We start from the raw sequence: 8412 nt of genomic DNA, 5'->3' as shown, positions 1-8412 counted from the left end.
CAATGCAGCAAGGAGCAGCTGGCAAACAAATTTCTTTATGCCATAAATGCGGATGCTGGTTTTGATCTAAGCTAATGGTAAGTCGTACCCTGCTCAATATTCCTTCTATTCTCCACTTCATCCTTCGCCTTGGCCATAATTTCCAATCATACATGGAATTTACTTTGGTTGATTATTTTTTTCTTTCTTTTGGATAAGGATATCCTGGTCTTGCCCTTATCATGGAAGATTCTTGTATATCTTTCATCCCATACTTTGGTTGAATTTTGGAACATTAATGTATCGCCTGACATTCATAAATACACTGTCATAATTTTAAATCTGCTGTCTTCCTACATTATGCATGTTTTTCTGTTATTGAAGATGCTGCCCGGTTGTGCTAAAAGTTCTCAGTCACATTCTAAATTTTTCTTTAGTTCTCAAGCAGTCATGTTAAAAGATCTCAATCACATTAAGTGATTTTTGACAGGATGTTGTTGTTTTACCCTTCTTCTTGTTGATATACCTTTCGTAGCATCCTTTCATCCCTAATCTCATCCTCGACCACAACCACTGCTTTGACCACGATCGTCTCTCCGAAGATTTGTGAGGTATGTTCTTGGATTGGTTTGACATTCTACTTTTCTCCCATTCTCAATAAATACTAATCACCGCTTCATCTCTAATCTCATCCTCGGCCATGCCCTGATTTTGTCTAATTTTGTTTTCTGTTATTTTGTGAAATTCTTATTTTTCTTGTGATCTTTACATGTAGAGATAGGAAGAAATATCATGCTCCAAATACTAGTCCTTATGTTTCAATTGGCGTTAGATTTATTTATGTGTCCCAAGAAAATCGATCACATTGCACGATACCTTGAGCTCCTTCGGTAAAATCTGAATCAAAAGTGCCTCCACTACTCATTGTAAACATTGATCAGTCGATTAAGGATCCTCTAGAATCTGATCTTAATACCGCTTTCAGACAAGGGAGGATTTAATTACTGAGAAACAAGTCTCTTTATTTCCCTCACAAGCTCGACAATGTGAAGTTCCAGATCGCTTGAAGTCAATTGTTGAGCAATGTGGAACTACTTTGGTTTGAGTATAGAATAACTTGATCTTGGTTTTTCAGCCAATTATCTTTTAGGTTTGTTTTAGTGATTGATTATTATTTTGGCCCTCTAAAGTTCTTATGAAATATTCTGGTTCTAGTCACTCACTCAAGATCGAAGGATGACTTGGGAGGGATATTTTTTTCAACAAAGCTGCATTGTTGTTAGCTCTCCCTTGGTGTTTCCTTCCATCTAGTTTGAAGTTTTTAGTCTGCAATTTTCAGCTGATTTTGGGCTTCTTGTTGAAAGGTTTTAAGTTCGCTTTGTTCTCAGTTTTCTATTGTTTTCTCAGGATTTTGATTGTTTTGTTCAATTTGTCTGTACTTTTGTTTTGGTCATTCTTTTCGCTCTTAGTATAATTCTCCTATAGTTTGAGCATTAGTCTCTTTTTTACTTACATCTTTAATAAAAAGGGTTGTCTCTGTTTCAAAAAAAAAATATGAACAATTATTTTCAGAAAAAGGCGCCTGATTAATATGTTTGTCAAATTTCGAGAAGAGGGATATAAGGACTAATTTTTTATAGCAAAAGTTAATCATAGATTAACAGTTGGGGAGTAATTTTAAGAAAATAAAATAACCTCTCTGAATTCTATACCTCTACATTGTGAAAATTGAGGCTAAATGACGGGGTTCTGACCAAGTATACATTTATATTAAGTTTCTTCTCTCAAAGCTTATAAAATACATGCCAATTGACATAAAAATGAAGAAAACTTAATGATAAAAAGACTTGGTGGGTTGGGTCCAAAAGTTTTCTTACCCCAACCCATGAACCCTAGATAGTTTTATGTCGCAAGTTGGTAAAGATGGAGTTACTGTACAAAATAATTCCTTTGAGGTAGTTTGGGTTTGATTATCACTCACATTGAGGAATGCAACCGTACATGGCTGATCCAAATTGCCACATCAGCTAAAAGTACTACCTTTAGGAACTAGTTCGAAGTTTCATTCTTTCATAATAAGAATCATAACTTTTCATAATATGTGAAAAGTTACATTGTAATTCCAACCTTCGAAGAGACGCAAGTTATTTACAACAACAACTCTCCCAGCATATTTTCGAAGAGATTTTTGGAATTGGTTTCAGAACAAGCTTATCTTTTATTTTTGATTGAATACAACAAATATATTTATGTTTATATGCTGAGGAAGCAAGGCTATTCAAGGTAGCTTCTCATCTAAGATATATTGATGTCTATCCAATGAGAGGAGTTTGGCATCCTAAGAATCCCGAGAAGACTTTAGTCTTTGCTCATTGGGATTTCTAAATGGAAAAGCTCAGAGTATTTCTTCAATTTATTTTTTGTTACCTGTATATAAGTTAGAAAGGACCATTCCTAGAGTAATAAATTAGAGCTTCTTTAGTAGGAAAGAAAAAGATTAATAAACTCTATAGGTTGTTGATGAAATATTAAATGATATTAAAATGAGTGATTTCTATTGCCTTCTCTGAATCTGTAGAACCACTTTTCATTTCACATGGGAGGACTATTTGTTATATTCTTTATATTAGAATATTGAATTAATTAGAAAGTTGACTTTGATTTTCTTTTCCATTCAGACAGTTCCATTAGGTTATGGGCACTAAGTGGTGAAACATTGATGGAGATGGTTGGTGACACTTCCATTGTGTATTCAGTGGATTCACATGCTTCCGAAGTCATTGTTAGTGGGAGTGAAGATTGTTCGGCAAAGATATGGAAAGGTTAATACTTCAATCTATAGGAGTTCGTCAGTTTTTGTTATTCCTTTCTTCTTCTTCTAGCGTGGAGTTATAGACCACTATATCGTCCAGATAGACCACCACAAACTTGTTAAGGTATTCATGGAAGACCTGGTTCATTAGCGTACAGAACGTTGCAGGCGCATTGGTAAGACCAAATGGCATGACAAGGAACTCGAACGCCCCATACCTCGTAACGCATGTGGTTTTGGGCTCATCCTCTTTGGCAATTCTTACTTGATAATAGCCCGATCGCAGATCTAGCTTCGAGAAATACTTTGCTCCATGAAGGCGATCAAACAGGTCATTGATTATTGGTAGCGGATATCTGTTGCGGACCGTGATCTTGTTTAGGGCGTGGTAGTCGATGCACAACCGCATACTTCCATCGTTCTTCTTCTGGAAAAGGACTGGAGCTCCATATGGAGCTTTTGCAGGCCTCACAAATCCTGCGTTCAGCAGTTCGTCCAGTTGTTTCCGAAGTTCGGCCAACTCAGCGCGCCATACGATAAGCATTCTTCGCAGGCGGCTTTGCCCCTGGCAGCAATTCGATCTCATGGTCGATCATTCTCCACGGAGGCAATGATTTCGGCAGGCTGTCTGGCATCAGATCCTTGTACTTCTCTAAGACACTCAGGATGTCTTTGGGGACTGTTTCCCTTGAGCTTTCCAACGACTCCAGTGGGATAGCCATAAAGGTTAAATCGTCACGAGCAAGGCCTTTCTTCAACTGCATAGCCGAGATCATCTATATCCCATATGGCTGACGAATCTCCGTTTGAACAACAGTAGGCGTTGTTCCAGTAATCACTAGACATTTGGCTAGTGGCATTGGTATGACTTGATGCTCAAGTAGAAACTCCATACCTAGTACCACGTCGAAGTCATCCATCTTTGCAACCACCAAATCTATGGGACCGCTCCACTCTCCCATCCTCATGGTCGTTCGTTTTACCAACCCGACGATAGGTAGGGCAACTGAGTTCACGGCCTTCATTTTTTCTGCGTCTTTCTTCCAACGGAGATTCAGTCGTCTGGCTTCCGCTTCTGCAATGAAGTTATGAGTAGCACCAGAATCCACCATAGTGCTCTTGGGTGGCTTCTGGTTGACCCAACAGTCTACGTACATGAGACCATTCTTTGCCTGTCCACTGGTCTCCCCATCTTCTTCTGGAGCGATGACAGAAACTTTAAGGCCTCCATCCGAGGATTCTCACCCTCTTCTATCAGTCCAACGTCTCCTTCAGTCTGACTCAATCTATCATCTGAGTCCGAGGCTAGGGTAGCTTGAAAAGCGTTGAAGGCGGTACGGTTGGGGCACTCTCTGGCAAGATGGGGCCCTTTACATATGAAACAACTGATGGAACGACCGGAGTTGTTCTGATTGTTTGGTCCTCGCCAGTTGTTTCCTGTATTCGCTTGGAAGGCTTGCGATCTCCACCTTGTCGCTTGTCTCCCCCTGCAGTCTTCGGGGAATTTGGCGGTTGTTTCTGTTTCTCCAGAGGAGGAAGCTTGATGTCGTCTTGCATCTTGAGATTCGCTAGATAAGTCAAACAACCGTTCAGCCACTGCGTATGCTGACGTGAGGTCTTGAATTCGTTTCTCATACAACTTGGTCCTAGCCCACGGCTTCAAGCCCTCGACAAAACATAAAACTGTCTTTCTCGGTCATGTCGCGTATGTCCAACATCACCCCCGCAAACTGTTTCACGTAGTCCTGAATGTTTCCCGTGTGCTTCAATTCACGCAGCTTCCGTCGGGCTAGAATTTCGACATTCTCAGGGAAAAATTGCGAACGAAGTTCTCCTTTTAGGGCATCCCACGTGTCGATTGTGCAACGCCCTTCTTGAATGTCCATGTATCGACCTCCACCATAACTTCGCATCTTCTGACAGATGCATGGTTGCCAACGTCACCTTGGCCTCTTCAGTAATTGTGTTCGTGGCTTTGTAATACTGCTCGACATCAAAGATGAAGTTTTCCAATGCCTTGGCATCTCTCGCCCCACAGAAGGGCTTGGGCTCAGGAACCTTGATTCTGCCCACAGGAATGGCTCCTCCAGCTGGAGCCTGGTTTGCTAGTTCTCGTATAGTAAGGTTCACCCTCGTGTTTACCTATGCGAGCTCATTCCTCACGACATCGAGGGTTGCTCGAAAATCCTCTGTCATGCCGTTGATCATCTCCAACATGTTCTTTTGCGAGTTATCAAGCTCCATAACTCGTTCTTCCATCTGGGCAATAGAGCCCGATGAACTGGCCCCAAGCTCGTAGGCGACATTTCCCGTTTCATTACTCGGGACTCTAGAGTGTCGACTCTAGTCAGTAACTCTTGGATGGGTAGTCCGTCAAGGCGATCGGACACGGCTTCAATGCCATCAGCTTTCTTGGCAATATCCTCAAGCCGCTGTTCCAAGAACCGGATGGAATCAGGAACTTCCACCAGGTAGAGCATCTGCTCTTCGATTCCCACAAGTCGCTCATCATGGGTCTTGCTAGACTGTTTCGCCACCGACATCTTTCTGTCACGCACTGTCAACTAGCCAACCTGGCTCTGATACCACTTGTCACAATCGTAATTCTTCAAACACGATGTGAACGATTGTGCGGCACTTGTTCTAGCTCGACGAACAAGTCAGCCGATCAAAATCCACAAATCGCGGACAACTTTAACACATGCTTCAACCTCCCCTCACGTTCTTGGAAAATATTTTTAGAAAACGTGAAAGATGATTAAATTGATTGAAAACATTGTTAAAACAAGCATTGAAGACTGTCAATTGCAATAAGAAAGCATAGATTGCAAAGAGTACGACAAGGCTTGGGCGGGGATTCAACAGGTATGCCTCCCCTATAGTACATTTTTAACATTTTCATCTCTGGTAGGCTTGCATATGAAAATGCCGAAACGTCACACCCAAGCATATCGACTTGAAATTTAAAGCAACTACCTAAACTACATACAAGACATAAAGACAAGATAAATTGGGGCTAATCGGAGCATACGGCCATAGGTAAACACACCTTGGACAAGTATGTCCGTTACACTAGGCCTCCAATCACCCATTTACCAAAGGAGGGGTAAAAATAAAAATTCCACCTAGACAACATGGTTGTTAGGATGACCAGTGGTCCTAACAACACGTGGCAGCAGCAGAAAGGGAATATATATATAGGCGTTTTTTGCTAGGGCTGATTATCTTGGTTATTATGTATTTTGAATGAACGTTGTTCATTGGGGAGAGAGCAGCCCTCTTACTTGGTTGAAGCTTATGATTCCATATTGAATATATATACACACATATATCAGCTTCTCTCCATTGTACTGTGTGTTTGTGAGTGTGCTGGAAATATTCTTTGTATTTGTGTGGGTGTGGGTTGAATCTTTTGCAGGTGAAACAAGAACCTACCAGGGGGGACCACTTTGGTAGGGCCGGGAGTTAGAGGAAAGAGATAAAAGAAAGGAAGCTACAGAGGGAGGGGGTATGGAACTTTGAGGAAGGAAATCTACATTACTCCTTGAGAGAGGGAAAGCAGAGGGTCCAAGTTCATCTTTGAATTGTTCTTGAGTCTTTTATTTGGTTGCTATTAGTTTGAGTAATTTTTGCTTTGAATCTGTAATCGCGATCAATACTCTATTGATCCACGAAGAGTCTCAATAATTCGTGTAAGTTTTCATATTATATCAACATATACGAACACTGCTGTGGTGTTCTATCATAATTCTGAGATACTGAGCTTCGTTTAAGATCCTTCACTGTGGCCAAACCGAGTTTGTGAGTTGAACCTTTCATGTATTTATGAGAAATGTTTCTCTATCTATTTGAAGTCTGTTTGATGGAGCATTTGGTTGGGAAGAGATGACTAACTTTTAGTGGAAAGGCGAAGGACTGGTGAAGCCCTGAAGGGGTGTTGAAGTTGGCTAAAGTTTATGTGTTGAATTGAATTTCTTTAAGAGAGTGGGTTTTTTTTTTTTTTTTTGTAGCTTGATTTTTAAATTTGAATTATGTTTATTATACTATAATTATTTATAAACCCTAAACCCTAATAGCATTTTAGTATCACGAAGTTGGATTATTTTGTTGCAGATGGAATTTGTGTCTAGAGCATTGAGCATCCTGGTTGCGTTTGGGATGCCAAGTTTTTGGAAAATGGAGATATTGTCACAGCTTGTTTAGATGGAGTAGTACGTGTCTGGACGGCAGAACAGGAAAGAATTGCTGATCCCCAAGAATTGGAGTTATTTGCTTCAAGACTGTCTCAGTATAAGTTGAAGAGGTGCCCCACAACAGCTGCCACACACACACACACACACTCACAAAGAGGAAGTTCCAAAATCCTTTGGTACATCTCTCTTTCTCTCTCTCTCTCTCTCTAACTTATTTTGACTTTTTGAGGCAAAAGCATGATTTTGAGCATATCTAAAATAATGTCAGTATAGAATATATTCTGTTCTGAGTATGATTTTAGCGACTTATGTACATCTTTAATTTATTTGTTCATACCTCATGATAATGTGCACTTTTATTCCTATGTTGACTGTTGGTCTTCTATTTGATAAGTTGTCTCTAATTTACTTGTGTTAGGAAGAGGGTTGGAGGATTGAAATTGGAAGAATTACCTGGGATGGATGCTTTACAAATTCCAGGTCTGGTTACACTATTCCATTTTAATAAGAAGCCAAGATGCTATCCGCTTCTATACCTTTTTCCTTTTACCCCTTAATTTCATGAATCTTTGTTGCAAAGTGGATGGGTGGCAAGGTTTTCTTTTTCTTGATATTTGTGAGATTCTAGGCCAGCTCACACACCCTCGACTAATCTCACGGGATAATCCGCTTGACCCTACAACATTTGGGTGTTAAGGAAACTCATAGGAAATTAATTTACAGCTGCCACACACACACACTCACAAAGAGGAAGTTCCAAAATCCTTTTGTTCATCTCTCTTTTTTTTTCTCTCTCTCTAGCTTATTTTGATTTGACTTTTTGAGGCAGAAGCATGATTCTGAGCATATCTAAAATAATGTCAGTATAGAATATATTCTGTTCTGAGTATGATTTTGCCGGCCTGTGTTATGTTTAACGCCTTTCTTTTTGCTTCTAGGCTGTACTGGAGCTTGTCATAATCTTCCCATGTTGCCTCATGAGGAGGGAGACCTTGCCATTTAATCAAAACCTCACAGCTTCCTCTTTTATTCTTCGAGTACCCAAATATTTCCTCCGGTATAGATTTACTCGTGAGTTTCAGTAACGTAAGGCAGCATGTCTGTCTGTACAAGTTGATGATCACCAACCATTTTTTTGAGTTGGGACACATGAAACACTGGATGGATGGAAGCGGATGCTGGCAACTCTAGCTTATACGCAACCAGTATGATGCGTTCCACAATCGTATAAGGCCCAAAGAACTTGGGGGATAGTTTCTCATTTTTCTTTTGTCGTAATGAGATCTGTCTATAGGGCCTAATCTTCAGGAAGACCATATCGCCAACTGCATACTCCACATCATGACGCTTCAAGTCTACGTTATTTTTCATCTTGTCTGTGCACGAATTAGTGTTCTTTTAGGACTCCCAGAATTTCAACTCATGCCT

General features: G+C 40.3%; 1 long non-coding RNA gene across 5 annotated transcripts; it reads left to right on the top strand.

Moving 5' to 3' along the window:
* On the top strand, nucleotides 1-8361 carry LOC116404709. Of its 5 annotated transcripts, none has more exons than XR_004217724.1 (6): nucleotides 1-77; nucleotides 470-590; nucleotides 2658-2801; nucleotides 6905-7160; nucleotides 7407-7464; nucleotides 7923-8361. It is a non-coding gene; the product is annotated as an uncharacterized LOC116404709 (long non-coding RNA). The 5 variants fall into 5 exon arrangements; XR_004217721.1 differs by having other exon boundaries at nucleotides 7403-7464; XR_004217722.1 differs by lacking the exon at nucleotides 7923-8361 and having other exon boundaries at nucleotides 2662-2801; nucleotides 7403-7754.
* Nucleotides 8362-8412: the final 51 nt, after the last annotated feature.

This window comes from Cucumis sativus, chromosome 6 (assembly GCF_000004075.3).
Source record: "Cucumis sativus cultivar 9930 chromosome 6, Cucumber_9930_V3, whole genome shotgun sequence".
Classification (NCBI taxonomy): Eukaryota; Viridiplantae; Streptophyta; class Magnoliopsida; order Cucurbitales; family Cucurbitaceae; genus Cucumis; species Cucumis sativus.
Note: the sequence above shows the minus strand (reverse complement) of the source record. Positions and strands in the feature narration are given on the sequence as shown.